Source organism: Alexandromys fortis, unplaced genomic scaffold, assembly GCF_014885135.2.
Source record: "Alexandromys fortis isolate MF-2015 unplaced genomic scaffold, M_Fortis_MF-2015_v1.1 scaffold_8_1_9099942, whole genome shotgun sequence".
NCBI lineage: Eukaryota > Metazoa > Chordata > Mammalia > Rodentia > Cricetidae > Alexandromys > Alexandromys fortis.
Genome location: NW_026067898.1, coordinates 918,588 through 926,181, shown reverse-complemented (window position 1 = coordinate 926,181; position 7,594 = coordinate 918,588). Strand labels below are relative to the sequence as shown.

At 45.3% G+C, this 7,594-nt stretch overlaps 1 protein-coding gene across 3 annotated transcripts in view; it reads right to left on the bottom strand.

The window, feature by feature from the left end:
• The window catches only part of Tfpi (tissue factor pathway inhibitor), a 41,442-nt gene extending 35,348 nt beyond the window's left edge, over positions 1-6,094 (bottom strand). The window contains exons 1-2 of one of the 3 annotated variants that reach the window (XM_050120559.1): positions 5,978-6,094; positions 2,793-2,937 (exon numbers count right to left, since the gene is read on the bottom strand). The gene's annotated coding sequence lies outside the window, so the exon portion shown is untranslated. Of the gene's footprint in view, positions 1-2,792; positions 2,938-3,407; positions 3,564-5,977 lie in introns of those variants that run through there. The other 2 variants (XM_050120564.1, XM_050120554.1) reach the window with 2 other exon arrangements.
• Between the last annotated feature and the right edge of the window lie 1,500 nt (positions 6,095-7,594).

Here is a 7,594-nt window from a genome sequence, read left to right as displayed (position 1 = left end):
AGGGAAGGGAAGGGAAGGGAACGGAAGGGAACGGAAGGGAACGGAAGGGAACGGAAGGGAACGGAAGGGAACGGAAGGGAAGGAAAAAACATTATATAATTGTATGAAACTACAAAAATTTGTGCTACCATTTTATCTCTAGAAAAGAAAGAGGAAGGGTGGGGGAGATGAGAGTTGACTTTTCAAACTGGCAAGTAAGTAGTCCTGAACTTTTAAAACTGTGAAGGTCTGATGTTTTCTCTTCTTAAGTTGAGGCTTTAACAACTCCTCTTTAAATGGTTTCTGGGCTGTTGTGAACCCAACCAATCAATTTGTGGTAATGTTCACCTTTAAATTTCAGTCATCCTTCCCATTAGCCACTTGAATTAGACTCACAGCTGAATTTTATCAAATGAATAGCGACTCAAGACAAAAGAGGCAGGCCTTCGGTAAGTGTTGGGTAGGAGAAAACACATAGATGGTTTACGACGTAATCACTAAGTCATACTTTATCCCACACATGAAGGTTTGTTGTTCAGAAATACCTACAACTCTTCAAAATACCAAAATTATACAAAGAACTAAATGTTACAAAAACATCTAAATATACACTCACGTAATTAAGCCGTATTGATTTTCAAGATTGTAACCATTACTAAATGCAGCGACCCCTTTTACTCACTAAATGCTACATCCTATGAAGATCACCCGACAGTGGCTAGCTTATGTCTACCGAAAGAACAAATCTTTACTCTGTGCTCATCTTGGTGATCTGCGATGGATTTAGATGTCAGCCCACGAAACTCTCTGTCTAGGGCGGGGCTCCTCAACCTACCTGATGCTATCACCCTTTAAGGCAGCTCCTTCTGCTTTGGTAACCCCCAACCAGAAAACCATCTCATTGCTACTTCATAACTGTAACTTTGTTCCTGTTATAAATCGTAACTTAAAAATCTGATCTGCGACCCCCAAGGGGTCTCGACCCACAGGCTGAGAACCCCTGGCTGGGGAGGGGGTGGGATCTATGAGTGTGTGTTTTATCTTGTTGGGTTGAAGATTTGAGTGCTTTTTTAAATTAGCCTTCCTCTAAGTGCCCTGTTCGAGAAGGTCTAGCCGAAGTCACCTTTGCCTGGTTCCACAGATGACGCAATGTGACTCCACAGCTGTCCTAAGATATGAAGATGGTCTCTACCTATACTGGTTCGCTGTAAATGGTGGGGATGCTCTGGAAGGAGCCTGAATTCACACTGAGGTGGCCGCTCTTGAAATACCCCACCTCTGTGTTGGAGGCGCTAAGTAAGGGCTAATCGCTAGCCTCGTGGACTTAAGCTTGTGTCTAGTGCGGTTGTTTTCCTTTGGGGCACACAATATAACCTGGCAACTGCTGCTTGTGTGTCGTGAACAAGCCATTTTAGTCAGAAGATATTTAAGGTGAGGAGACAACTAATACCATAGAGTTCACAAAGCCCAGAGAGCATCCTATTTTCTTTTGCGGTGTTCGAGCCAGGGATGTGGCACAGAAGATAAAGGCACTTGTTGCACAGACACTGCTCTAGTTATATCTCTGCACTTATGCAAAGGTGGGAGCAGAGACTAACCCCGTAAGTCCCCAGACCAAAACTTAAATATGGGGAGTAATGAAACAAACCATTTGGACCTGAGGAGTGAATATTAGAACATGGAGTGATTTAACACAAACAGAAATGAAAACTCACAAATACACACACACAACCCTCCCAAAGTAGTCCCTGGCTCTGAGTAATCAATTTACTGAAAGATTGACCAATCCAATACCGCAACTCCTTTTGGATTTGACTCTAGTTACAGGGAGCTGTAATTTTCCCAGAAATTGCTCAATATAAAACTTCCTGATGATGTAATAGATCCATTTCACTGACATTTAATGTAGTTGACACAAATGGTTTCATAAAACAAAAAATTTCTCTTGAAATAAAGATGCTAAAAATCTTTAGACTGTATGACTCTAACTTCTTATTCATAATATAAAAAGCAAAAATGACCCAGTTGGTGGTGGTGCATACCTATAATTCCGGCACTCAAGAGGCAGAGGCAGGTGGATCTCTGAGTTTGTAGCCAGCCTAGTCTACACAGTTGAGTTCCAGGACATTCAGGGCTACACAGAGAACCTGTCTCAACCCCTGCCCCAAAATAAGGAAAACTAGAAATAATCTCATGGGAAAGGAATAACAATAGCAGGCAGAAAAGGAATATTCTAATGTTATGACAAAATAGCACGGACAAAGGAAGATCATTAAGAAGATTAAAAAACTTCAATGAAGGTAAGGTTATTCAGTACGTACTGCTAGAGATGAAAGAACTCATCTGAAATAGTTATCTGAAATAGTCGGCATATTTTATAAATAAACGAAAACTTAGAAACCAATGGCGCGGGGCGGCTATCTGAGCGACAGCATCACTTCACAACAGTTGGCTGGGCTCACTATATATCAGGCTGTTATCACCTGGCAGCGATCTTCCGATCTGTTTCTCGGGGGCTAGAATTAGGTGTACCACTGCGTCTGGCCTATCTTCTCTCTCTGCGGTTGCGCTGAGAACACGGGCTAGGAACCAGTGAGGCTGGGCCGGTAAATCGGCTGTTCTGAGAACGTGCTTGCTAGAGGCCAGGAATGCCAATGCAGAGGACCGGTTCCTGTTTCCGCGGTCTCTGAAACCAGCGAGCGTTGCCTAGGGGCGTTAGAGACCGCTACACGGAGACTGCGAAAGGCACCTGGACACTTTGTGCGTGGGCCAGCCAGACTGACCAGCACGCATCCCCCTCCTGGATTCCTTACCTTGTGAGTCGATGGTCCTCAAAAGAGATCCAGGGATGAGGTTTCAAAATTATATTGTCTTCAGAAGAAATCCGGAGGCCAGCCCCCAAAATGACACAGTCTAGAAATAATACGGCTTAGGAGGTCTTGATTGGGTTCAGTTTTCCTGCCAGTTAAAGAAATAAAAGGCAGAAAAAAATCTGAAATGCAACAGATTTTTTTTTTTTTGACAGACTCGGCAGTTGAAGGAAGGCAGGCGTCTGTGAGGGTGAGAAAACAGGCACGCAGCAGCCACTCCGAGAAAAAGACCCTCTGCTAAGCAGAGAGTACTCCGGCCGCGGAAAACCCAGTCTAAGCAGAGAGAGTACTCCGGCAGCCGGAAACCCGGTCTCCTCTGAAGGCCTGGGGTTTTAAAGGCTCAGAAGAGCCTCCCCCCACCCCCACCCCCCCACCCCCGACTTCAGGGCTGATCATTTAGTTTGAAGACAGATAGGATGGCTGATTAGTCTGAAAAGATGTGTGACCTGCCCTCCTCAGGCCTTGAACTTGTTGGGCCAGTTCCTCAGGGGGGATTCGTAGCTTGAGGCTTGAGGGTCAAGCTAGGAGGCTGAGAAAGAAACTGGCCACCTTTCCTACCTGGCAGTGGCTCTTCTCCCAATCTGTCTGCCTACCGGGAAGTTAATTCCTGATCTCTCATCCTGACAGACAAAAGTACCGGTTCTGGTTTAAAAAAAAAAAAAAAAAAAAACGGAGAGGAGCAGCAACGCCTACACCTAGAGCTTGCTGCGAGCGTAGCAAAGACTTGTCCCATGCCTTCCCTGCCGCCGAGGCCCTGCGGAAACTATAGCAGCTGTTGGGTTGACTGCCCTCTCTGCCTCACCAAGGAAATTTTTCTAAGTCCCTCCTCCACGGGAAAATCTCTTTGACCTTCTGGATCTGGTGGCTGAAGGCTGCTGTGACATTTCCCTGGGTGGCAACTAAGACAACACTGCCCTGTGTGGCTGCCAAGCACTGGCAACCAGCAAAGCCAGTGACATTAATTACCATACTGTCCTGGTGGCAGGTAACTCTCTCATCCCTAAATTGATGTAGAGGCCATTTGGTTTATACTTCCTGTTGAAATTTATCCTCCTCAGATCATGGTGTGTTGATGGATGGCCAAACCCTAGCTTTATCAATTGGGGAGCAGCAAGCTGACCTGAGCCAGCTCCTCCCTCAAGACCATTTCCTACTTAAAATAAGGCCTTGCCTTTTCTAGAGTTCGGGTCTCTGGCTGGGAAGGGGAACTCACACACAGGTTTACCCCGCTGACAGGCTTTGTGCTGAGAAAGATAAACTCACAAAACAGACTTCAGTGGAAAAAAAAAAAAACAAAAACAAAAACAAACTCAAAACTCAAGGTATTCTGTTGCTCTTACTGAAAATTTGATTGTTACCGTCCCTTATTTGAGAAGAACTGGCTTTTGGGTGCCTTTTCTCAGTAAGCAAGTATCTGTGTCTCATGGTAAATGATTAGATCTTTCCAGATAAAAAGAAAAGGTGTTAGGTCTACAGAGGGAGTCCCAGGACAGCCAGGGCTACACAGAGAAACCCTGTCTCAAAAAGAAAAAAAAAAAAGGAATGAAGAAAGAAAAAAAGGAAGAAAAGAAGAAAAAGTTTAAAGCTTATGCACATTGTGAAGGTCTGAGGAAGGGATTGAGGGCGTGTGAGATGAATCTTAAAGACGACACACGGTGCTAAAATGTCACAGATCACTCGGTGGAGTCCTGATACGTTAACCCAGCCTTTATAAAACACTGGCTACCAAACCTTTTTTTAAAAAAAATCATCATAGTCACAGGCTCAAAATTTTAAATTTCCTGTGGTTGTTTCCTAAACATAGACTTAAAAGTGCTTCTCATTCCCTGCCAAGAAATATGCAAGAAATATCTGTCTAATTACAGATAAATAAATGTTCATGCTTTTTTTATGCCGGTCACTTTTCAAGTTTGCTTTGCTGTGGTCCAGAGATGTGTGTCTACTCCCACCACTATGTTAACTGCTTTCCCTACAGTGAGTACTTCAGCGTAGATTACAGAGAGTGGTCCTGCTAACACCTAAAGCTCTTATCTCTTTTTGTAAACTTAAAACAATTCCCGTAACCATCAGAGGGTCGTCTGTGATAGGTCACTGTACTCTGGGATCCCTTGCCATTCATTGTTAAACCAACGTGATTGCTCCCTGTGTCTCTCTCTTCAGGCTCCCTCAGCTTAACCAGATCCTGCCACCACCCCCACCACCACCCCATCCTGGCCTTTGACTCAAATTCCGGCCTTCCTGGACTGCCACGGCAACCCTCCCCAGCTAAGAAGCAGCTTCAGAAGAGAGACACTACATCACCCCTTATCATCAACAAAAGGCTGGACCATGAGTTCTCACAGCTGTCCAAATAGACAGGAATGAGCTCAAGCTGGACTAGAGGAGGCTTTCTGGAGACTAGATAAAAGACAGCATTCCTCAGGGACTTTGGAAACCAGTTCCCATCTGCCAGAGTTGTCTTTTCCCTTACCTCTGGCAGAAGAGACATATGGCTCCCTTGAGCCATACGTGGCTGCATATCAAAGCCATGCCAGCCTCCGGGCTTTCTCAATCCCTGCTCATAAGTACTTGTTATACATTTCAAAGGCCCCATGCCAGTCCCCTGGCCTCGCTTCCCAGCTACCCACCCTCTTTACATCGTCAGATCCTGACTATTCTCTTTCTGGTTATCGCTGACTAGCTCTTATTCCTATACCCCCACTATGTTCTCTCTCTCTCTCTCTCTCTCTCTCTCTCTCTCTCTCTCTCTCTCTCTCTCTCTCCTCTCTCTCTCCTCTCTCTCTCTCTTCCTGTTCTTCTCTCCTCCTCTCCCGCTTCCCTGGCCCTGGCCACGTCCAGTCTGCTGGCCATGGTCTTTCTACATCTTTTTCTCTGTGCTCTGGACTCCTCCAGATGTCTCTGGCTGTTCTCACTCTCGTTGTCTACAATAAAAAGCTTAACCGTATCATGGAGCCATCACGCCAGCAGTTTCCCTACTGCATCTACTCGTATACAAGAATTAAAGCCATGAACCTTTGAAAACAGGCTCAGAACTCAATGCTCAAAGCGCATGCAAGCTGTTAGATGGTGTTAGATTGTGTAAGGCAGCTGTAGAGAGGCAGGCGGAGGAGAGAGAGGCTCAGTCTGACCTTAGGTGGGACCATGTTTATTCACCACGAGGAAGCTCTTTTATCACTCACATGTGCAGATGACCAAAATGACCAGAAGAAGATGGGATGCGGGCCCCTTACAGGGGCGGAAATGACTTCCGTAGTCCACAAGGGAAGCTGGGAAGTGTAGTCTTTGAGCAGGAAACTATCATTCCTAACTCTGAGAGGATATTTAAAAATGAAGGGCAGGGGAGTCATAACTGTTTTCTGCTGAGGAAGGTCTTTGTTGGAGTGGGTGGTTCGAGGCTCATTGAAAAGGGGGTCTTTTGGTCACATGGCAAGGGGAGAGTCTTAATTTGATCAGCTGCAAGGGACAAGAAATTGTCATCCTGCATTACTGAAGAGACTTGAAAAAGTATTAATTATTATTATTAGAAGGTTGTAAACAGATTATTTTGTTTACAGAGTAAACCGAGGGGTTTTCTGGAAGGTTGAGGAAGGAGGAGCAGAGGGAGGAGAAAGAGAGTGGGCCAGTGAGAGAAAATGGACAGACAGTTGACTCGGGGTCACAGTGACTGGCACCGGAATGAGCTAGCAGAACTAGCAGGGAGCTACAGAGCATCCAAGGAGGAGGAGAAGAGAAGATAGAAGACTGATGTAAAGACTTGTATCTGACTTGGGAGGGAAGGAATAAAGACTCACTTTTAGCCAGAGTTTCTCCACAGCATCTACAGGGTCTTTTCGCAGATTTATCAGGAATGAATGAAACTGTTCTGCTACAGGATGAGGGTACTGGGAGAACTTAGATGGGACATTCTGTTTGGGTAGAGGGTGAAGTTCAGTAAGCAAAATATTGTAAAGGCAGAGTAAAAACCTAAGTGTGAGGATAATAAAGAGGAAAGCAGTTATCCAGGGGAGAGCCAGAGCGGAGCGAACCAGAAGCCATACACAGGAGGCTTGTGGTTGAATTTTTTCTGGTCCCTGTCTTAGGCTCCATCTTCAACCACTGAGGATGTTTTAGCCTGGAAGCAGCCTGTTCACAGAGAGCACAAATCCCATCCCAGTGGTCAGATCGGTCCTTTATAATTGTGGAGTACAGCAGTAGTCAAGGAGCTGAGCTGGTCCTGATGGATGCTAACCAAATCGGAGACAGGGATTAACTGATGGATGCAAAGGAGGCTTCAGTTCAGCTGCTTTACCTCTGAGTCCCCAAAGCAATGTTCGGTGTGACAAGAAGAGAGATGTGTTGGATGGCCCGTGGCCCATTAGTCCCCTTTGAGAGGTCACCCAAACTGCTTTTAGGGTTTGGGGACATCTCAATTATTGCTTCTAGGCTGACAGAAGGGCCACGAGAGGCACAGCAGTTAGTATGCCTCAGAAGAGGGTCCATCCAAGCAGCTGTGTTAAAACTTAACAGCAAAGATCCAGAACATGGCAGGAGGTAACAATGGTGCAAGTTTATGGGGAACATTTAGACAAAGTTAGTTACATGAGGACAACTTTTACATCAAGATTAACATGAATTGATGCAAGGTTAAAAACAAAGTTAACATCAGGTTAAATGCAATGGTACAAGTGGGTCGACCGTGCACCAGATCGTGGAATGATAAGGTAACAAGATAACCATAATCAGTCATTTGTTACATCAGACTCCTG